Below are 22,989 nucleotides of genomic sequence, written 5' to 3' on the forward strand. Positions count from 1 at the left end.
TTGTCAAGTTGACATCAAACTAGCCCACACAACAGGGTAGTCATAGACAATGAGTCAGAAACGCCTCCAAATGACCAAGGACATCTGAGAGATCTTACTAGAGATTGGATTTAAACACTTGGAAATACTGACTAAAAGCAACTGGAGGGAGATGTCAGGGCAGCAACTCAAGTAGGAACTTGAAGCAAAACCCGTGGAAGAATACTGTTTGCTGGCTTGCTCACCAGCTATGCTTATCTTGCTCTCATACAGTCTAGGACCACTTGCCTAGGGAATTGTACTGCCCATGGTAGGCGGGACCTTTTTCCATCAATTAACAATCAAAACAAGCCACACAGATATGTCCACAGGTCAGTTTGGGCAATTCCTCAAATGGGACTTCTTTCTCAGGTAACTCTAGGCTGTGTCAAGTTGAAAGTTAAAGCTAACAATAACTTCTGCCTCATGGGGGCTCCTGTAGGGCTCTGGCAGATGCAGTTGTATCCTCATCTAAACACACACTATGCTAAGGACCTAAGACAATATTAATCTTGCCTAATAATCCCGGAGGTTGAGCCAGAATGAATCGCCTCCCTCCAGCCTTTATTTGGGCAGCTCTTGGGAGGAGAGTAAAATGCAATTTGTGCCCAGGAGGGTCAGAAAAGAACCTTGTTTTGCAGAAGAGATGTGAACGGTAAGCAGAACACAATTGAAAGCAACAAAGGAGGAGAGGTGGAAACAGACAGGCATGAGCTTACGCTGGCATCAATACACACACAGCTTGGTCTCTCGCCTGCCCATCAAAAACATCCACAGCCTAAAACATCCACAGTTCCTCCCAGACCAGTGGGAGTGAACTCACTTCTCGACCTAAAAATAGTTTCCACAATGCTAAGGGCACAGATGCCCTGGAGATAAAAGTCTGCACCTCTGCCAACAGGAACCACTGATAGTTTTGAAATGACAGTGTTGCCATGTTGTGCCCATCATGGGATCAAGCAAGTCCCCAGCCCTCTCTTGGGCAGTTGGCATCCTGCCAGCCTACTGCCCATTCAAAACAGATCTACAAAGGCCCCAAACAGCAGAAACCCCCTTCCCAAACCACTGGTGACGTTGGATGCAAAGTTGCCTATGAGCATAGAGACACTGTAGGTAGCCTTGGAGGAAACAGCCCTGACGTTGGTTCTTACAAGACAAACAAGAAAAGGCAGACATCACTGAAGCCATGCTCCCCCGCCAGCCCTAGGCTGCTGAAGCTTTGGATAAGAATATGTGTTTCAGGACATCTGGATGGATGGATGGATGGATGGATGGATGGATGGATGGATGGATGGATGGACGGATGGTCTCCCTACACCTGTGACCCTCCTTGAGCAAAGGGACCATATTGTTCTTGCCTTGTGTTGTTCCTAAGGCACAGGAACACTGATGGTTAGGACAAAGGGGCCTCAGTTTTCAAAAAGCCCACCTAGGAGACCATCTTTAAAGATGCCAAAGAGATGTTATCAAGGGCAAGCAGGAGCAGGCCAAAGAAATGGCACCTCTCACAGTGTGCCCTGCGCCGTTAGTTCCCAACAGACAATTCGCCTGACCTTTTGCTGAGAAATTAGACCAACTTCAGCTTCCACTGCTGTTCTGCCTAATTGGCCTCACTGCTGGGGGGGGGAGACAAGCCCTGAAGAAGAATAGAAAGCAGCTGCTTTCTTCGACCACCAAAGGCAGAACTGGATGCTGCGTGGTGATTTTCAAGGCAATTCAAAATTAACTTCGAATTAGCAGGCGCTGACTCCCTGCCTGCCTCACTCACTCTGGTGCGTGCTCCTTCTGCATAAAACAGAACTGCTCGGCCTCCCCTCCCCCCACCCCCCTCCTCGTGCTCCACTCCAAGGCCAGCCTGTGTTTCCACGCCTTTACCCCTCCATCTCTCCAGGCGGCACACGCTGCCTCCTCCGAAGTCATCAATGAAGCTCAGACACCAACTGTGGGCTTTTTCCAAGCTGTAGCTTTAAGGTGCCAATGTGCTTGGCAGCCAAGAGACTGCCTCTGGTGTGTGTTTGCTGGAGATAATCACACATCCTCCAGGTAGGGTGCTGGTGGGGCTGGGGAGGCGCGGCTAAGTGCTCTCCAGTGGGAGAAGGAAGCAGTGGGGAAGGCAGAGGAGAGAAAAGCAGATCTGGCTGGAGGAAGGAGCTGATGGCCATTATAACACCTTTGCTCCATCAAGGGACTGGAGCCCTTCCATGTCCATCAGCAGCAGAGAGCCTTGGCTTCTGTTTTGCTTCCTTGAAATTCTCTCATTGCCCATACAGCCCCTTGGTCTGAGCACCCCAGACTGGTCTCTGTTAGGAGTGGTTTGTATATGAGCACCCCAACGTGCAGCCAGAGGCAACCCTGGCTCTCTGTGTTAGCACCATTCCTGATCCCTGCCCCTCCCCACCCCTTTTCTGCCCTGTCTCTCTTTCCAGAAATCAGTTCCATGATCAGACAGACCTCATCAGACCCCAGTTTATGCAAACTAGCCCAGGGCCTCTGATGACTGGGCCACAGCCAGCAGAACCCAATAACTACTTGTAAATTGGACGGTGGTTTGCTTCCCACCACCCAAAGCTTGTTTTTCTCCTTTAATGACCCAAGAAAACACACACATTAAAAGTATTTCCAACCTCATGTTTGTTTCTACTTAGCCTGGGCAGGTAGACCGAGGAACCAAATATCCCTTCATTGTTCCGCTGAGGGCTAGGCAGTTTCCGGTGTACTCGCACATCAGGTGGTAGGTAGCTGGTGCTATCCACATGACAACAGATGCACCATCTGGAATGGACTGAGATCTACCCTCTTGAGTTCCTTTTTCTCAGGACTCAGTGGAGATGCACTACAACCTAGTCAGCTAGGTCTCCAGTGAACCCTGGGATCCTGGAGTGGTACCCACTGTCAGTCATACTGGGCCACACAGGATTTGATCAGTTTACAGACAGTCTCCCAGGCTGCAAGAGGGGCCTGAGCTGTGACTCCAGGTTGAACTAATATCTTTATGAAATAAAGCAGCCAGGGGGCTTGGGAGAAAGCTCAGTTGGGAAAGTCCTTGTCTTAGAAGTACCAGGACCTGAGTTTGATCTCTAGAACAACTTTAAAACAAACAAACAAACAAAGTCAGGCATGATGGTGTAGGTTTATAATCCCAGTGCTGGGGAGACAGATACAGGCACCCTAACCCTAGCCCTGGGAACTGCCTACCAGCCAACCCTGAACACATTCATACCGAGAGAGACAGAGGAAGAGACAAAGATGAAGAGATAGGGACAGAGAGATGACGGCAGAAAGAGTATAGACCTACCCGGCCAGGGAGGGCCTAGATAAACAAAGCAACTATGAGCTGGGCTTGGATGACAAGAAGGATCAGCCATGACCATTTAGGGGGATAGACAGGGGCAACAGATACTGCAAAGGCAACGGCAAGAGTGAGCCTGACCTATTGAAAGAGTCAAGAGTGAGAATCATGAGAACATGGCGGGCCAGGAAAAAACGGAGATGTAAGGCAAGGATTGTAATCATGGGAACCTGCATCCATGGTAAGGAGTTAGGCAACAAGAAACCACTAAGGACTCTGTTGGGCTTCCCTCTGTCATGACGGGAGCTGCTCTCTCTGCTTCTGTCGGCCATGAGGTGATCAGCCTCCTCCCCTCCATTTTTCTGCCACCATGAATGTTCTGCCCAAAACATGAAGAAGCCCAGAAATTATAGACCCAAGCCTCTGCAGCTACAAGCCAAGTAAACCCTCCCTCCTCTGCAGATAAAGAAAAGGAAAAGGACGCAGTTAAAAGTCTTTGTTTAGAAGATTCATATTTTGAGGTCATTCTGGCTGCTGTACAGAACAGACTTGGCAGGAAAAGCAGAGTTGAGAGTCTGAGAACAGTGACCATTGACCAGGGAAACCTGATGAGTGGGATGAATGGCCCAGTGATAGGGTCTAACAGGTGTAGGGAGCAGGGAGCACAGAGAGCAGGTGGGGGTCAGGGGGTAAATGGTAGGGAGCGAAGAGGAACTGACAGGCTCGGGAGGTGTTTTGAAGGTGGATCCTATATGTCCTGCTGATGGATTGCAGTCTGAGGAGGAGGAAAGGGAAGGGCCAAGGGTCTGGGGATTCAGTCTGGAGCTCTGGATGTCAGTACTGTGGGATGGGAAGACTTGGGAAAGACCAGAATTATAAACCAAGCATAGATCCACTGTAACCCTCTTCCTCATGGTCACCACGGATAAGTACGCGACAGTCTGCTGCTCGGAACTCCTCACAGTCGACTCACACTCCTCCAACGATTTCAGTGGAGGCTCACGCTCAGCCCTCACAAGGAAGGGCCTTGGGCTTCAGTGAACTGCCTACCCCAAGGCTACAACTTTGTCCATGGCACCCCTGGCCAAGAAATGGTAGTTCTCTAGACTCAAGGCAAAGCCTTCCTACATGCCAGGTACCTTCTCCTTCTAGGACCTGCCTTCTAACTTCCATTCATGAATATCTCCCATGAGCGAGTTCCTGAATTTTTTTCTCTTTTTAAAGGGGGAGAGAGAGAGAGAGAGAGAGAGAGAGAGAGAGAGAGAGAGAGAGAGAGATCTGTAGATGATGCCATAGTTAAACTGTTTACTTCGCTGTTTAACATTGAACAAATAAAGTGAACCCTAAAAAAGAAAAAAAGATATCTCTCTCTCTTATACACACACACACACACACACACACACAAGTGTAGTGTCCCCCCCCCCGAGGCCAGAGGAGGGTAGTAGAGCCATCAGAGCTGTAGTTAGAGGTAACCGTGAGCCAAGAATCGGACTGAAGACCTGTGGAAGAGCAGCAAGCCGTCCTGACTACTGAGCCAATTCTCCAGCCCCGAGTTCCTTGAATTCCTGATAGAATCACCCCTACATTCACCTGCTCTCTGAACCTAGTTCCAGGAAGGTTTATCTAAGACTATTGTTAGCCTCGTGGTTATCACCTGAAAGTCTATTCTGAAGAATTCTGAAAGTGCTACCCCCAAATTTCTCTAACATCTGTTTGAAACTTCCTCGCTCCTCCCGCCCTGTCCCTCACCAAAGACTCTCAGAAAGGACTCCTGGCCTAAGTTCATTTACCCTGGTCTGCAGACCTGCCTCTGTACATTGGAGCCCCCGGCCCTTGCTGAGAAGGGTTACAGACACACCAGAGGGGGCGATGTCTCTTGATATACTATCCAAAGCCAGAAGGACAGGAAATAGAACAACACTATGGCTGGTTCCTCTCTGTGTTCAGGGTTAACTATCCATGTGTATGTATCTATAGTCACACATATGTGCATACTATGTTTCTATGTGTATTTAAGTAGCCTGACGGAGTAAGGGCCACAACTCTTGACTACGCAGGTGATGCTCTACACACCAATGTAGCTAATCCAGAAGCTCGGGAGGTGGGGAGGCTACCATCCATCCTCCATCCTTCTGCTGAGCCCAACACCCTGGCATGGTGGAACTCCTTCCTCTACTTAGCATGCACACATTCCAACATGGCCCACTCTACCAGAGGTGCCTTTTTCTCTAGCCAGTACAAGACTCCACTTACTAACCCTTAGGTGGGAACTCTGCATCTGCCTTTAGCATCTAAGCTTTGTGTTCTAGGGAGAAATTTCTTGGGAAGGGACCAGATGTTCCCTTGGAGTCTCTGTCTCCAGAGCACTTGAGGAGGAAGATAATAGGACACAGGAGAAGAGGGGCTGCTTCTATGCCATTTGCTTTGTGTTCCTGACAGGACCACCTCAGCCAGATTTTTGTCAGCCCAGCAATCACAGCTGATCGCACTTAAGACATGGCAGCATTGGTGTGGTTCATACATCCTTACTCTAAGAAGCTTCCTCTGTGTGTGTGTGCATGTATGTGTGCGTGTGCGTGCGTGTGTGTGTGTGTGTTGCATGTGCACATGTATGCTTTTGTGTGTGTGTGTGTGTGTGTGTGTGTGTGTGTGTGTGTGTGTGTGTGTGTGTGTATGTAAAGGCCTCAGGTGCCATTCCTCCCTCAGGAGTGCCATCCTTTTGGAGACAGTCTCTTAGCAGCAGCCTGGAGCTCTCCCACTAGGCTAGCCTGGCTGGCCAGCAAACCCTGGAGAACTACCCTGCCCTACCTTCCCAGTGCTCACATCCTGTGCATTCCATCAGAGTCAAACCCTCTTTCTCTACCAGCAAGCACTTCCCAAGCAGAACCAGCTCCGGCTCTGAGGTTCTTCTGTAACTTCCCAAGTTCTAGACACACCAGCTCTCTTCCCTTGTTTCTTCCTTATGGGAGAAGAAGCTCTTTCTCCTCCGTGTATGCAACAGCCACTTTGTCTTTCCGACCTTTGATTTTCTACATTAGAATCTCTTCATCTGATGTAAAATTCTCTACCAACCTGTGGCTATAACTGGGATGTATAAGCAAAGCACACACACACACACACACACACACACACACACATATATTTATGAAAATAAATAATGCAATGATACTGGCCCATATACTATGGAGGTTATTATCTGGCTGTTGTTAGTATCTACTTCAGACTGTGTCATTTAAATTCTAATTTATGAGTTGTCCAAATTGAATTCCTGTCCGTGGTCATGCTGCTCAGTGTATGGATGCTCAGCCTTGTGAGTTATTATTTTATTTCACAACTTATTTCCTGGCTTTCTCAAGCACATCTTCCATTTGGTCATAGTTTAATGAAAAACAAAGTAAAATTTCTCTATTAAATCATCTGTGAGCTGGGGAGATGGCTCAGTGGGTAAATTACCTGAGAGTTTGAATCCCCAGACCCCTCATAAAAGGCGGGCATGGCACCTTGTGTCTATAACCCTGTGACCCTATATGGGAAAGTAAGAGGTGTAAGCTCAAGTGTCCCTGGACCGTCATGGGCCACCTAGCCTGGCATAAGAACAAGTAACAGAACAAGAGAAAGATTCTGTCTCAAACAAGGTGGGAGGCCAGGGCTGGCACCCATACTCAGCTCTGACCTCTACACATGCACTGTGGCCCAGGCACCTGCACTTCCACACACAAACCCACACATATCACACATACAGATAAATGCATGCACACAAAGATAAAAAGAAAGTCACGGGCATGGACTCTGTTTCTCAGACCGTCAGTCTCTGGTGGTGTGAGTGCGGCAAGCTTCATCCCTTTAGCCCTGCGCAATCAGAGCCCTTGCTGGCTTTAGGCATCTGTTTATTCCTCCCCAGCCAGCATGCTCGTGTTATAATTATTATGTATGAAGGAGGATTTGGTATACACACATAATGTTTGTACACAATAGGATATGCTTAGAACACGGCTGGGCTGGCTGTGACTCACTCTGGGAATTGAGAATCGGTAGTATTAATGGGTGAGAGCATATTCCACACAGACATCTGAGGTTTCCACAGCCAATCACACACTCCTTCACTATGAAAAGCTGGATTAGTGTTGGTATTCTGCACATTTGAGTACCAGGCTGGGGGGCAGCCCTGTAGGCAGAGAGACTGCATTCAGGAAGTCATCACGAGCCAGCACCCTGCTCCTGGCTTTCCACATCTCCTTGCCCACAGGTTCAGGGAAAGTTCCAGAAGATCTGAGGTTGATGGTGGAATGAAGCCCAGACCATGGAGAGAAATGGCAAGAGGAAGCCTCCACAAAGCCATGTTCTCAGATAGAATTGCAGATGCAAACAGGGAGTGGGACAGAACCTCATGGCTCCTGAGACAGGTTTGAGGTCCATCTCAATGTGTAGTAGCTACCTTTGAGGTAGACCTGACTGTCGTCCCAGTTCCTGGGGTTGGCCTAGTTGCTCCAGGAAAGTTTGGGAAACCTTAAGTCCCCTGTCCAGCTCGGGTAACTCTGATTTAAAGCCATCAGCTTGAAATCTGCGTTTGCGTTTGATGGAATCAATGAAGATTCAGTCGGAGCAGATGTGGCTTTAAGCAGCCATCCTGATAATTGTGCTTAGCCCTAGAAGTAGATGCCTCTCTTCTAGGGGGTCACAGGTGCCACATGCAACTCTTTTGGCATCGTGAGGCAAGCCACTTGAGAACTATAATCAAGGAAACTGATTGGGTTAGATCATGGCAAAACCCACACCCTCTTTTTATCATGGGATGCCGTGAATGTGAGTTTTAGCACCTTGTGACTGTTAAGCTCTGTCAGTTGTGTGCCTACTTCACACACAGTTAGAGCTGAGGTTCCAAATAGAGAGGGCCGGTTGTCTCATGACTCCTAGCAAACAACACCTCAATCTTCCGTCAGCTTTCCTAGTAAGCCACAAAAACTCGCCTGCCACATTGTCAGTGAGCACATCAGTTACTGGGTGAGAAGGGGACCAGAGGGAGTGCTGGCAGAGACTCTGGATAAGTGAGGGCTTTGGGGGAAGGAGAGAGGGATGGTGCAAAGGGGGATGGTGAGAAGACACGCCCAAGGGCTTATTCTATTTCCAGCCCATGAACATATTTGCAGTACAAAAGCTTCATTAAACTCCAGGCTTTCTGTGGATAAATGTCTGCTTGCCACTGGGTCCAGAAACGATAAACATCCAAAACACAGAAAGCTTTCTGAAGTTTATTATAGAAATAACAGAAATGGCTCTACAAAGCCCAGAGCTGGTAGAAGTTGGGAAGCAGTGTCTTAGCATGGGGCCATAATTCTGCCAAGAACCAGAGGGTGGAGGTTTGTGAGGTGGCTCAGGGGGTGAAGGTGCTTGAGTTTGATCCCCGAGTCCCACATGGCCCTCCTGTGAGTTGTCCTCTGACCTCTACATGAGCACCAGAGCACACATTTGCCACCCTCATCCCAAATATATTGATTTTTAAAAAACAAACAAACCACAGGACAGAAGGTCATGCCGGTGCGGGGAGTGTCTGCCGCACCTCTGACTTCTGAATCCACACACACAGAAGAGCAGTGCTGGTTCCTGGGGTTAAGATGGCTCCCAGTTCATGTCTCTACTTGAACAGCCTCTGTTATTAGCTTTGTGGTGGTTGCCAAGGGCTTCAGAGAACCTTGGTTTCCCCTAACCCATATCATAAAAGAGAACACTGGTCCACTATACTATATTTGCGAATCAATGTTTCAAGATTTTTACAATGCTCCATTTTATTCAGCTGAAGGGTAAGGAGCTGGGGCCATAGCTCCACAGTGGATAAAGCTTTGCCACGCAAGCCTAAGGACATGAGTTCAATCCTCAGGACCCATGAAAAATCCAGGCATGAGGGAACACGCTTGTACTCCCAGTGTCGAAGAAGAAGAGACAGGTAGGACCCTGGGGCTCACTGTCCAGCCCAGATGAACTGGTGGGTCCCAGGCCACTGAGACCCAGTCTCAAACAATAGGTGAGAGGGAACAATGACCGAGGTCGATCTATGACCTCTACAAACCCGCTCACATACACAAACACACACACACACTCACACACACACATATATACACAATCACACACACACACACTCACACACATACTCTCACACAGACACTCACATACACACACATTCACACACACATACACTCTCACACACACAAACACACTCACACACACATACACACACTCTCACACACACACTCACACACACATACACACACTCACACACATACACACACACTCATACACACTCACACACACATATTCACACACACACACTCACACACACACTCACACACATACTCTGACACAGACACTCACATACACACACATTCACACACACATACACTCTCACACACATACACACACACATAGACACACACTCTCACACTCACTCTCTCACACACACATACACACACACTCCCACACACATACACACACACACACACACACACACACACACACACACACAGAGTTTGATCTGAGGGAACTCCAGGCTGTATCATAGTATTATGTAATACCCAGTAAATTCTGGTCTGCACCAGTCTCTCTCTTCAGGGAAATACAGATATTTACAGTTGGCAGGTAATTAAGACAGTAAATCATCCACATCAGCTCAGGCCTCACTTGCCTCCAATTGAATCAGACAAATCCTTTGGTTGCCATAGCTTCTTGGATGCTGTGGGATGGAGGTGAGGGACTTGGCTTATCTGGGATCTGAAATAGCTTGTGCCTCATGAGGCTACAGGATGCATCGCATGATATAGGCACAGCACTCCTGAGTTTTGCTAGTGTGATTTTTTTCATTTTAGATTGTTTTATGTGTATAAGTGTTTTGCCTGCATGATACATGCACCTTGTACACACAGTGCTTGTAGAGGTCACAAGAGAGAGCCAGATGGCCTAGAATTTGAGTTAAGGATGGTCGTAGGCTGCTATGTAGGTGCTGGAAACTGAATCTAGGTCCTCTGTAAGAGCAACAAGTGCTTAGCTTCTGAGTTATCTCTCAAGCCATTTTCCCCTTCCCCTTTTACACTATGTAGAAGTGTGGCTGGCCTGGAACTTAATATGTCAACCACACTGGCTTCAAACTCACAGAGATTCTCGCCTCCTCTGCCTCTGCCTCTGCCTCTGCCTCTGCCTCTGCCTCTGCCTCTGCCTCTGCCTCTGCCTCTGCCTCTGCCTCTGCCTCTGCCTCTGCCTCTGCCTCTGCCTCTGCCTCTGCCTCTGCCTCTGCCTCTGCCTCTGCCTCTGCCTCTGCCTCTGCCTCTGCCTCTGCCTCTGCCTCTGCCTCTGCCTCTGCCTCTGCCTCTGCCTCTGCCTGCCTCCTCTGCCTCTGCCTCTTGGTGTAAAGGTTACAGACATGTATTGCCATGCCCAGTTGCTAGTGTGTTTGTTTCCTCTGCTTCTTCATGAAGTCCTAAAGGGATTCCTTCTCTGCTCAGAGGAAGGGCCTTCTCTTGTGACCTCCTCTGGGGCTGCCCCTGGATCTGTTTGCAAATGAACTTACCAAAATATCTCCATCTACTTCAGGGTAACGCAAGACTCACTGATGCCCAGTGTTCCATTGGAAGTGCCCTCATCTGATGGCCGGCCCAGCCTCCCTCTCCATATTTGCTATCTGGTTTGGTCTCATCCTATATCCCAGTCTTGCTGGAACTTATTATGTAGTCAAGGTTGGCCTCTGTTTTCTAGCAATCCTCCTGCTTCACAGTCCCACGAGCTGGGATTATAGGTTGAGGCAGCATGCCTGAGTCCTACTGGTTACATGAAGGACCACGGGAGTGTTCTATTGGGCTCTGGGCACATCCCTCCACAGGAAGCTAAGTCTAGGGTATAAGAGCTTAAAGGCAGGATCAGTATGTGTAGGTCAAAGACAAGGTCATCAGGACACAGTCCATAAAACAAATAAGGGCTGGAACAAGGATGAGACAGCACAAGATCAAAGGCAGCCCCTAGGTACCACCCTTAACTCAGCCCAGCTATGGGAAGATATAAGGGGAGGGAAGAAGGAGGGGCAGTGAAGAAGGTGGGGCCTGCGAGGCTGTCTAAATTACCTACTCAGCAAGCTTCTTCCAAAGTCAATGGCTTCAAGCAAGAACATCAATTTTACTGTCCCTTCACATCCTCACTGGTGGACACTGCAGCCCCAGAGGCTTTGCCCAGGCTGGACCATGTTTCCACTGACCCATAGCAATCTGAAACCCCCTCGGAGGTTATGTCTTAAACTCTCCTGATCATAAGTCAGCCCTCCCACTGCTGAGGAGTGAGACCACATGTGTCTTCCTGCAGCCCCATCCTCCCTTTGCTGGATCACCTGTTTGTTGGGAACGTCTCTATTTTCTAGGTCATCTCAAGTGACAGACTCTCTAGTCTTCATCCTCCAGTTTCAAATAGTGTGTCCTCTCTTTTTCCTAAGACCTGACTGCTTCTTCATCCAGGCCACTGGGCTTCTGTGAGTCGCCCAGCCCCCTTAATCTATCACTCACCCTCTTGCTCCAGTTCCTACACTGTCTGGTTTCAAAGCTACGTTCACATGAATGGTACCTAAATCTTCTCTGATTACACTCTTAAACAATACTTGTTCCAAACACAGTGACAGGGACCTACAGTAGTCATATACCCTACTTCCAGTCCCAAAGGGTAGGACTGGTGTCATTCAGCTAGCTGGCCCTGGTGGCAGGCTTCATGAGTTTGCAGACAGGTGCCAGTTGCAGTCCCTTGAAAGCAACACTGCTCTGGAAGACCCTTTTCTAAAGTGACTCATTCATATGGCTGTGCCTTGGATCTGGGCTTGGAGTTGTGCCAGTGACTGTGGAGCCTCTGAGTAGGGTGACTGTCCCGTGACAAACCTCCTATGAGACAGACAGTCACTGTCTCTAAGTGTGCATGGCCTTGAAGCTAGAGCTGCACAAGAGGAAAGACGTGATCTTGCTCACAGAGGCAACCATGAAGAAAGAGCTGATGAGGGCCGCCCTGGGGTGACAGCACCTAGGTTGAGCTCAGGGGACTGGCTCTTCTAACCAGTTGTGGGGAGAGGCACCACAGGAGAGGGAACAGCATGTACAAAGGCTCTGGGGACAGAAATAACATTAAGTCACTCTGGGACGCTAGTGAGGCTGGGGGTGGAATGGGGAGGAGGAGCCGAGGGATGGGGCTGGAGAGGGAGAAGCAGGAGAGGGAGGAGCTTAGGAAGAAAAGGACAGACTAGAAGATGCTGTGGGCGATGAGGGAATCTCTCATCCTAACGTTTGCCTTAGTGCCTCTCCACCCTTCACACTCCGCAGGAGACTAGACCAGCATCTAGGGACTCTGGTCACATTGCAGGTCTGAGACTAAGATAGGACTTGTCATGACAGAGCCACACTGTACCCTTTCCCTATCCTCTGTGCATGGGTGACTGGTGTCACAGGTGCAAGAGAAACCTCCCAGAGACGCACGCTGTCCCCTGTAGCAAAGAGCTGCCCTGGCTTCTGCTCAGGTCTCCCTCCTTCCCACCCTGCCCCATGAGAGACGACTTTAGCTCTGGCTGCCACATCCAGGCTCAGTGGCTCTGATTTCCCACAGTCTGATAGATGAAGAAAGTTCCTCCTCCCTCACTGTCCTTTCCTCTTTCTATTAAAGTTGAGGTTCTCCCCGGTCTGTCTGCTACACATCTGGGTAGCTGGTTGGGTGCTCATCTCCCTCCTCCTTCATTAATTCAGCCTTGTGATTGGGTCCTGGCATGGAGCGCTGATAAACTGATGCCCCAGCTTCCTTCCTAATGATGCTGCATGGAAACGCTATGTTGATATGAAGAGTGGGGTCTCCTTTTAAATGTGGGGCTAAGACTTTTGACACAGAAAGTGGGAGGCAGAGAGGCAAGTGCAGGCCAAGCCAGGGCAGGGCAGGCTTACAAGCTCTCCAGAGAGAGTGGCTACACACTGCACTCCTCATTGGCTGACTCTGTCCTCGCATGACCCAGAGGCCGAGTACCTCCTTCAATGCTTTTTTAGGTACTTTGCCTCACCTTAATCCAAGAAAGCTTAAGAGACAAAAACTGGGTAAAGCCAGAACAGTAGGGACAGTCCTCCTGACCCTGGACACAGGGTCACCCTGTTGATTACCTAGAATTATTCTACTTCCTTTGTGGCACCTCCTGAGTGACTTTTCAGTCCAAAATCCATTTTGTCAGCTCAGTGGTTCTAACTGTCCTGTATCAGTCAGCAGGAAACAGGAATAGGGTAGCCATTTCCAACAGTAATAGATTTAATGTAGGATTTTTTTTAACATGAGTAGGGCTGGAGAAATCATGAAATCAATAAAGACTTGCCACATAGATCTGGGGAGGAAGAATCAGGATAATTGCTGGGCGTCTCTGGGCAGCCAATCTAGCCATTGAGCTCCAGGTTCAATGAGAGACCCTGCCTCAAACAATAATGAGAGGGGCCAGCAAGATGGCTCAGGAGGTAAAGCTGTGCACAAGGCTGAGACCTGAGTTCAGAATCCCTGTAAAAGTGAAAGAAGAGAGCTGACTGCACAAGAGAGTCCTCTGACCTCCACACATGCACCATGGCAAATGCATGCCCAAACACACACACACACACACACACACACACACACACACACACACACACCATACACACACACACACACACACACACACACATACACACACACACACATACACACACACACACAGCAATAATAAATAACCTAAAAAAAAGGATTGAGATCAATTGAGATCAATTGAGGAGTGATATTAACATTCATCTCTGGTCACCACATATATTCCTACATACATGTACACACATTCACACACACACACACACACACACACACACACACACTCTCATGCACATATATGCACCCGTACACATACATGAAAACAAAACGGAGGTTTCATGATGTTTTGGGGGTTTCCAAGAACAACTTTTGAGACATCACCATATGGGAGCTGACCCACCAGGGAGCTGTCACTCTGACACAGCTAGGAAGGTAAAGAATCAGGATGCCCACTTTCTCTCTTTGCCAAGGCCAATGGTCACAAATCTGTCACTCGTTGCTCTTCTCAGCTCCAGCAAGAATAGGACCCAGATGTAACACAATGGGGAATATGGCTCCTGCATTTGTCCACAGAAGGCAGAAAAAAGCAATACTAAGATGACCTCACTGTAGAATCTAGACTCTGTTCAGGCCACACCAGCCTCCGATCCTTGTTTCATAGGGCCCCTACTGTGACAGGGTGAGATCCTAACTAACAGAGTTCTTGGTGCCAGGATCTCTTAACTGGGAAGTGAGTTAACACCAAAGTCACCTGTTCCCCACCCACTTCCCTGGCCCCTGCCTGGGATTGAAAGAGCCGGGCTGTATACTCTTGATATGAAAAGGACTCCTACTTATGCTATATGAGCTCTTGTTTCTCTTTTCAGACATCCCATCACACTGTCTGTCTCTGGTGCTCAGGCCTAAACTCTTCACAGAGCTCCCACCATGTTGTTGCCTCTCTGTCTGTTCACGGAATCAACTCTTCCAATAAACTCCACAGCACCTCCCCATCCAAAACCTAGCACTCACCTCACTTCTACTTCCACATCTCAGAGATCTAGCTGCAAGGGAGTCTGGAAAATAAATGCCAGCCTCCTGAGTCCTAGAAGTATAGACACATGTCAGCGTTCCTACCTTATACATGTTCTTGTTTGTTTGTTTGTTTATACTCTGGGAACCTCACTTGCCAAGCTCACCATCATTTAGCTATGTCCCCAAGTTTCTTTCCTTTGCTTTTTATTTTGATTCAGGGTATCATTAAGTTGCTTAGATTGACTTTGAACTAGTTCCAAAGCCCAAAGTGGCCTTGAATTTTTCAATCCTCCTGCCTTAGTCTCGTGAGATTATAGACCTGTGCCACTAGAGCTAGCAAAAATGTCATTTATGGCCTTTTTCTTATTGAAGTCTAGGAAGGCGTATCAGAAGGAGAAAGGAGTGGAAGGTAAGAGTTGTTGTGGTACCTCCTCAAGTCTAAGGCTTAAAGCGTTCTTCAGGTTAGGGAAGAGATGCTGAGTGTACCTGATCCAGCATGGGCAATCCTGACAGCACTCTGCCTCATTGAGGGGCTCACAGTCCAGCAGGCCAAGCTTCTCACTTGGCACCTGCAGGGGAATTAAGCCATCTGGCAGAAAGATGAATACACCATAAACTAATAACCCTTAAGTTTGCCACCCCCCCTCATTGTCCCACTTCCTTCAGTTTGCATACCCTCCTAAAACAGAACCACCAGCTGGCCACCAAGTATTCAAACACAAGAGCTTATGAGGACATTTCACATCCAAACCAGGATAACAGGCTTCTTGGACTTCAGTGTTAGACTTCAGCTTGGGGGCTAGAGAGATGACTCAGTGGTTAGGAGCACTGGCTGCTCTTCCAGAGTTCCTGAGTTCAAATCCCAGCAACCACATGGTGGCTCACAACCATCTGTAATGAGAGCTGATACCCTCTTCTGGTGTGTCTGAAGACAGCTACAGTGCACTTATATATAATAAATAAATCTATAAATCTATAAATAAATAAATAAATAAATAAATAAATAAATAAATAAGACAGCCTAGGACCTCTCGGACCACATGAATAAGACCTGAAGTCCAGACTCTGTTCTGCCAGCTGAAAATATGAGCTCATAGGGCATCAGAGGGGGTGTAAGGCTGTCCTTTGGAGCTCTAACAACCATGTCATTTGTTTGTGTGTTTGTTTAAACTTTAAAATGTAGTAACATAATGCACAGCAACATTCTGAATCTACCATACCTTTCTACTTTCCCCTCTCCCCCATCCCATACCCACCCATGCTTCTAATGGGAATCCACCTAGCATCGAACGTTCCACTAGCCCACCACTTTGAAAATTACATTTATTTATTCTTGTCCCTGTGTATGTGCAAGACTATACCACGGCAACTGTGTAGAAGTCAGAGGCCAGTTTTCTTTAATTGGTCCTCTCCTTCCACCAACTGGTTTGCAAACTAGGGTTTGATCGGTCTCAATCAAGGTCAGTCTCGGTGGTGAGGCCCTTACTTACTGGACCACCTCAGGCGAGAGTGCTGGCTATTCTGCATTTTCCTGACTCTCTCAACTAGGAAGCAAAAAGTTTAAAATGTCCTGTCTTGGCAGCTCAGCTGTTATCATTCCACGTCTAGGTGACTTGTTTGCTCTCATAGCGTCACTGTAGACCAGTGATGTCTCAGTGATAGTTGGTGATCTGTGTGGGACTTCAGAGGTGACTATCTGGACAGTAAAAGTCCTCCACAATTACTAATGTACGTACCAAGTCCCATTCATATATATGTATGTGTGCGAGTGTACAGAAGGAGTGAGAGAGAGACAGAATGAGACAGAGACAGTCAGACAGACAGACAGACAGACAAACAGAGCGAGCATATAACTACAAAATCCTACATCTTTTTCTGTGCTGGAGCAAACTACACACAAACATTCTCTAGGAGGCACTATTTACCACAATACATTAAAATTCATATCTTGGGGTCGAGGAAATGGCTCAGTTGGTAAACTGTTCACCAAGCAAACTTGAGGGCCTTCCCACTCTTTAAGAAAAGGCTGGGCACGCTCTTTTAATTCCAGAGCTGGGGAGGTAGAGTCAGGAGGATCCTTGGATGCTAGACTACCCTAACTAATGAGCCCTAGGTCCCAGTGAGAGAGGTCTTGTCTCAAAAACCAAGGTGGACATTATCTGAAGAACATGAAAGATTGATCTCTGGCCTCCATAACCCATGCATACATGTGCCCCCCCACACAAAAGCATACATATATACATAGACAGAGAAAGAAAGAATAAAAAAAAGGAACAACGTCTATACCTTCATAAGACTATGAAATACCTACCCCTTCCCTTCCCAATGTCTCTCCCCAGTCCAACCCCACAGTTTCACCTTTTCACAGTTGAGCTTCCACAGGTGCCACACAGCACACAAGTAAATCAGCCGTTCTCATAAGAAAGCAGAACTGAACCTGGCTCTGGACTGACCCGCATCTTCCCCTGGAGCCAGAGCATCGCCAAGCCTATGGAGTCTGTGCCTCAGAGGCCATGAAGGCTGATGGCCTTCCACCAGTCTGTGACCTCTGCATGAGTAAGGCAAGATGGAACTGTTGAAAGGAATCTATCAGGTATGCAAATGGCTGTGCCTGAAGAAAGTGCTGGAATACCAGGCAGTCACACATTCTACCCTAAGAGCTTCTGTTTCAGGTGTTATATTAGTCAGGGTTCTCTACAGGTGTGTGCGTGCGCACGTGCATGCGTGTGTGTGTGTGTGTGTGCGTGTGTGTGTGTATAATATACACATATACATATACATGTATGTATTAGATTTATTAGAATGATGTATAGGCTGTGGTCCAACTAATCCAACACTGGCTGTCTTCCAATGGAAGGCCCAATAATCCAATAATTGTTAAGACCACGAGCCTGGGTGTCTCAGTTGGTCTTCCTTATCTGTTGGAATCCTGAAGAGGTAGGCTCTAATGGCGGTGAAGGATTGGACTCGCTAACCAGCGTGAGAGCAGGGGAAGGAGAGCAGCTTCCTTCTTCCCTGTCTTTCACATAGGCTTCCAGCAGAAGGTGTGGTCAAGATTAAAGGTGGATCTTCCCACCCCAAAGGTTTAGATTAGAAGTAGGTCTTCCCACTTCCAATGATTTAGTTATAAAAATAGCCCTTGCAGGTATGCCCAGACACATGGGTCTTATTAATCCCAGATGTGGTTAAGTTGAAAACCAAGAACAGCCAGCACGGATGTGGGCCTAGGCCAACGTCTCTCAACTCAAATGCTGTTGTTTATTTTTTTAAGTGATTTTTTTTGGAGATGCTTTCATTTAGCCTAGGTTGGCCACATAACAGAGGATGATCCTAAATTTCTAATTCTCCTTCTGCCTCTGTTTCCCAAGTGCTGGGATTACAAGGGTTCACCAGAACATCTGGCTTCCACCTCAGCAGCACTGACATTTGAGGCCGATAACATAGGCTGTCCTGGGCTTGGGAAGATAAGCAGTGTGCCAGGTCTCTTCCCATGGACGCCAGGAGCACCGCAGACCTCAGCTAGGACAAACAAAAATGTTCCCAGACATTGCCCAACACCCCCTAGAAACAAAACCTTCCCACTTGAGAACCAGTGTCCTGTGTGCACACAGTCATGTATTGTGTATACAGAAATGTATACATGCAGACAAACAATTAAATATTTATATGTCCTTATTTGAAGCTGGCATCTGCTATAAACTTTTCATTTAATCAGCATATGTACAAAACAGAATTGTGACATATTTTCTTCTTTTTCTCTTAGAAATTAATGTCATCTGTGATAATAGTGACATTTGTGGTAATTAAAAAAAAAGAGCCATTTTTTTTCTGTAAAGTTACATTTATCTTAACGAGTCAGAAGGGCTTTTGAATCTCCCTTTGTTTCTTGTGTTTTTCCCATTCTGGTTCCTGACTTCTTGGTCTCTTATAAGAATCCTGTCCATCCCAAGTGTCATTGGAAGCAAAACTCAGAACCAAGTGAGTGTTGAAGGGCGGTAGCTGCAGAGCCAAGCCACCTTGCCGTAGAGATTTGATTCAGAAGCCTGGGTGTACGGAGAATGACAGTAGAGGATGACCAGCAATTCGAGGGGCAGGGATAAGGAACCACAGTCCTCATGCCACTTGAGGCTCACAGGAAGCTACAGAACCAGAAATTTCTCCCATGTCTTTAAAATGAGACAGGAGGATTTGAGATGGCCTCATGCCTTGGAGGAGGGCAAAAATCCAGTGGGGAACCAGACAGTTGGACCCAGGGAACCTGCCTTGGTTAAGGCTCCTATTGCTGTGATGAAGCGCCATGGTCAGAAGCAACCTGAGCGGGGAAAGGTTTGTTTGGCTTATATACCCTGAACCACAGTTCATTGAGGATCAAGTCAAGACAGGAACTTAAACAGAGCAGGAACCTGGAGGCAGAAGCTGGTGCAGAGGCCACAGAGGAGTGCTACTTATGACTTGCTCAGCCTGCTTTCTTACAGAATCCAGGACCAACAGCCCAGAGCGGTACCACCCACCATGACTGGGTCCTCCCCATCAATCACTAATTACGAAAGAGCCCTACAGGCTTGCCTGCCTACAGCCCAGTCTTATGTTGCCATTTTTTTTTCAATTGATGTTCCCTTCTCAGATGCCTTTAACATGTGTCAAGTTGACATAAAATTATCCAGGACAGAACCCCAGTCTGCTGTAGAAAGGTCAGATGGGCTCCTCCAGGCCTATGGAGAGCAGAGCTTCCCAGGGGACTCACAATAGCTGGCAAAGCTGTCATATGAGCTCAAAAGAGGAATGACATTGTCATGTCCCAGCTGATGTCAGCAAAGATAAGGAACATCTATCCAAAGACAGTGTTAGGTGGCCAGTCTCAGCAGACACCCATGGAAACAGATGCTGATGAAAGAGTTTCACTGGAACAAGGTAACAATGATGGATGACCAAAGACATGGAAGGCAAGACAAGTTCTAATTAGATCATTCTGATTGAATCAGCCCATGTCGCAGGCCCAAGGCCACTGAGAGAGTTGGTAAGGCTGGAGAGTCCATGTTCTTACATCAGAGGTTCAGGCATAGGATCCAGACCAGAAGGTAAGGCCAGAGGATACATCGGTGCAACAGGAAGGGGCAGAGCTATGAACAAAAGCAGGACAGTTGTTATGGTGGGGAGGAGTGCATCCTGGGTAACTACAGAGGACAACATCGTAGTCTCTGAGGGAACAAGGTATGATGGCCGCTTAGCAAGCATCCACACCCACTGGCTCCCAGGATCAGGTTACCCTCTGAGAGGGGACCTGGAACTTCATTTCTTTGTGACATAGGTGGATACAGAGGAAGAAGCCTGGGGAGAAGGCTCAGTCAGTGAAGCGCTTGTCACCGTGCAAGGATGAAGACCTAAGCTCCATCCCATATTTTAAAAGGCCAGATGTGATGGTGTGTGCTCATAATCTCAGCACTGGGGAAGTGGACCTGCATCCTGCAGAATGAAAGATGGGATTGACTGGAGGCTTCCACATACGTGTGCCACAGATGAGCTAAAAAAGTCCCGACAGGTTGCTGTGTGAGTAGGAGGGAACGACTGTTGCAAGGAAATCCTTTCTCCTGGGTTGTGGTCCAGTATTTATCCTGTTGCCTTGCTTGCCCAGCATCCTAAGCTGGGCGACCTGTGCACCTGGAGCACATTCTTGAAGTAGATGTAAAGCCACATGTATCTATTACAGCACCCGAGCCCAGAGCTTGTCCCCAGCGTCTGAACCCAAGTCTTAGAATGACCTAGTCCATTGTCCATCCTCTTGCTACCTAAGGTGAGAACCAGCAGCAGCAACACAGCCTAGAGAGTTCCAGGTGTGTGTGTGTGTGTGTGTGTGTGTGTGTGTGTGTGTGTGAGAGAGAGAGAGAGAGAGAGAGAGAGAGAGAGAGAGACAGAGAGACAGAGAGACAGAGAGACAGAGAGACAGAGACAGAGGAAAAAACAGAGAGAAAGAGACAGGCAGAGAGACAGAGAGAGACAGATGGGGGATGATTGAATGCATATGTCAGCATGCATATATCAAAATCACAGGACAATCTTTGTGGAATTATGGAATTGGTTCTCTCCTGACGCTTTTCTGTGGGTTCCAGGTAGTAAACTCAGGACTTGCTGTGCAAGCTCCTTTACCTGATAAGCTATGTTACCCATGCTCCAAGTCAGGGTCTTTTCTCCCCTGACATGATCCTTAGGGGCTTCCTAGTTTGAGTAGAGATGGTCACTGAGCATGAGGACTAACGGCCTGCGTGGCTACAGCTCACAGGACAGCGGTGTTTGGTTGACATCCTAAAACCATTCATCAGTATCAGGTTGGGTTTGTACTTGAGAGGTTCCAAAACACATCTATTCAAACACAAAGATGCTACTGGCCCTCAAGTCTCCTGGGAAATGAGCTAGGAAAGCCGTGAGCCTTAATGGTTGCACGGAGGCCTCTTAGTCTTGATCCAAGCCTCCTATGCATAAGACCTGCTGGCCTTTCTCATCACATCCTGAGTTGTAGATGGACCGCCTACCCCCATGTGCTCAGATGTCCAACCAGGAAGCCTGCAGCTCTGGCACACAGCAATGCTACAGGGAGCTACCATTCTCACAGCATCATGAAGGGAAGCTACTATTGCCCCAGAAGCCTCAAGAGAACCGCTTGGATTCATCAGGCCTCCCACTTGGGGCTGTCCAACATGGCCCTCAGCTTGATGACCTCGTCTATCTCCTCTGGGCTATTTAATGTTTAAAAATAGATCCGGGTGGGGTGGCCGGGAGATACCTTAGTCAGTAAGATACTTATTTCGTAAACAGAAGAAGCCAGGTTTCATCCCCAGGTCCGTGTTTTAAGGAGGAATGTGGTAGATGATGAGATGACTCACAGGTTAAAAGCACTTGCTGCTCTTGCAGAGGCCCCCGGATTCAGTAGCCAGCACCCGGTCAGGTGGTTCACAACCCCCTGTAACTCCAGCTCCGAGGGATCTGAATTCCTCTTCTTGCCTCTGAGGGAAACCTCCCTTGTGTGCACACATCCTTACAACGGACAAGCACACATAGTTAAAAATAAAAAGAAATCTTAAAAACAAAGGAGTCAGGCATAATGGCCCAAGCCTATAATGCCGGTGCAGGGGAAAGAGGGACAAGTGAACACCTGATGCTCCCTGTCCTGGCAGCCTAGCCTACTTAGAAAGTACCAGACTGACAGGAGACCCTATTTAAAAAACCAACAATTAAGGAAACAAGAACCAAGCTGGCCTCTGACCTATATGTACACACACACACACACACACACACACACACTCAAATACAAACATGCACTTGCACACACACAGAAGTACACTCATATAAACATACCCTTGCACACACACAGACACACAGACACACAGACACACACACTTGATATTTTTCGGTAAGTGGTGAAATATCCATCCTACCCTCTCTCCCTCTTGTCAGCCGAGTCTCTAACATGGTTCCAGCATGTTCTAGGGACTGGTAGGTAAGGCCATGCAGAATCTTGCCGAAACATATGAAAGGAAACAGACACTCTTTCATCTCCTTGTCACTTAGCCCAAGGCTCTGATGACGAGGGTACCACTTCCTCCCCAGTCAGGGACCCAGCCCAGCCCAGGGGCGAGGCATTGACTTGCCTCAAAGTCAAGGTGGGGTAGGAAGGCCCATTTGACCATTTGTGCTATCACCAAAAAGTTAAGATGAAAACAAAGCCAAACAAACTTCCCTGCCCCTCCTCCCTTCTTGCCGATGGCATGTAGCATAAAATAGTGCTGACCCAGCTGAAATGCTCAGACTCCAAAGGTGACATCAGAGCTCCGAGTGTGTGCGCCGTGGTTTTGACTTGCAAATGCCTTCCAAGAATAGCTGGAGTGTCCTTATTAAGCCAGGCTTGTGATGCAGCCTTCCTCAGTACCGTCTGCTCCCACACTGTATAATTCATGGACTTGCCTTAGGAAGTTAGGGAGGGATCGAAGCTGTGACCAGCCTGTGAACCCAAGCTGACACTATTATTTCAAAGGGAACAGAGGAATCTGAAATTGGCCCGGCTCCCTGGCCTCATCCTGGGAAAC

General features: G+C 47.9%; 1 long non-coding RNA gene across 1 annotated transcript in view; it reads right to left on the reverse strand.

Annotated features, from left to right (window-relative positions):
- Positions 1-22,477, reverse strand: part of LOC148004187 (uncharacterized) — a 69,640-nt gene extending 47,163 nt beyond the window's left edge. The window contains exon 1 of the long non-coding RNA XR_015627322.1: positions 22,342-22,477. This is a non-coding gene — a long non-coding RNA (uncharacterized LOC148004187). The remainder of the gene's footprint in view (positions 1-22,341) is intronic.
- Positions 22,478-22,989: the final 512 nt, after the last annotated feature.

This window comes from Rattus norvegicus, chromosome 8, assembly GCF_021556685.1.
Source record: "Rattus norvegicus strain SHRSP/BbbUtx chromosome 8, alternate assembly SHRSP_T2T, whole genome shotgun sequence".
NCBI classification, from domain to species: domain Eukaryota; kingdom Metazoa; phylum Chordata; class Mammalia; order Rodentia; family Muridae; genus Rattus; species Rattus norvegicus.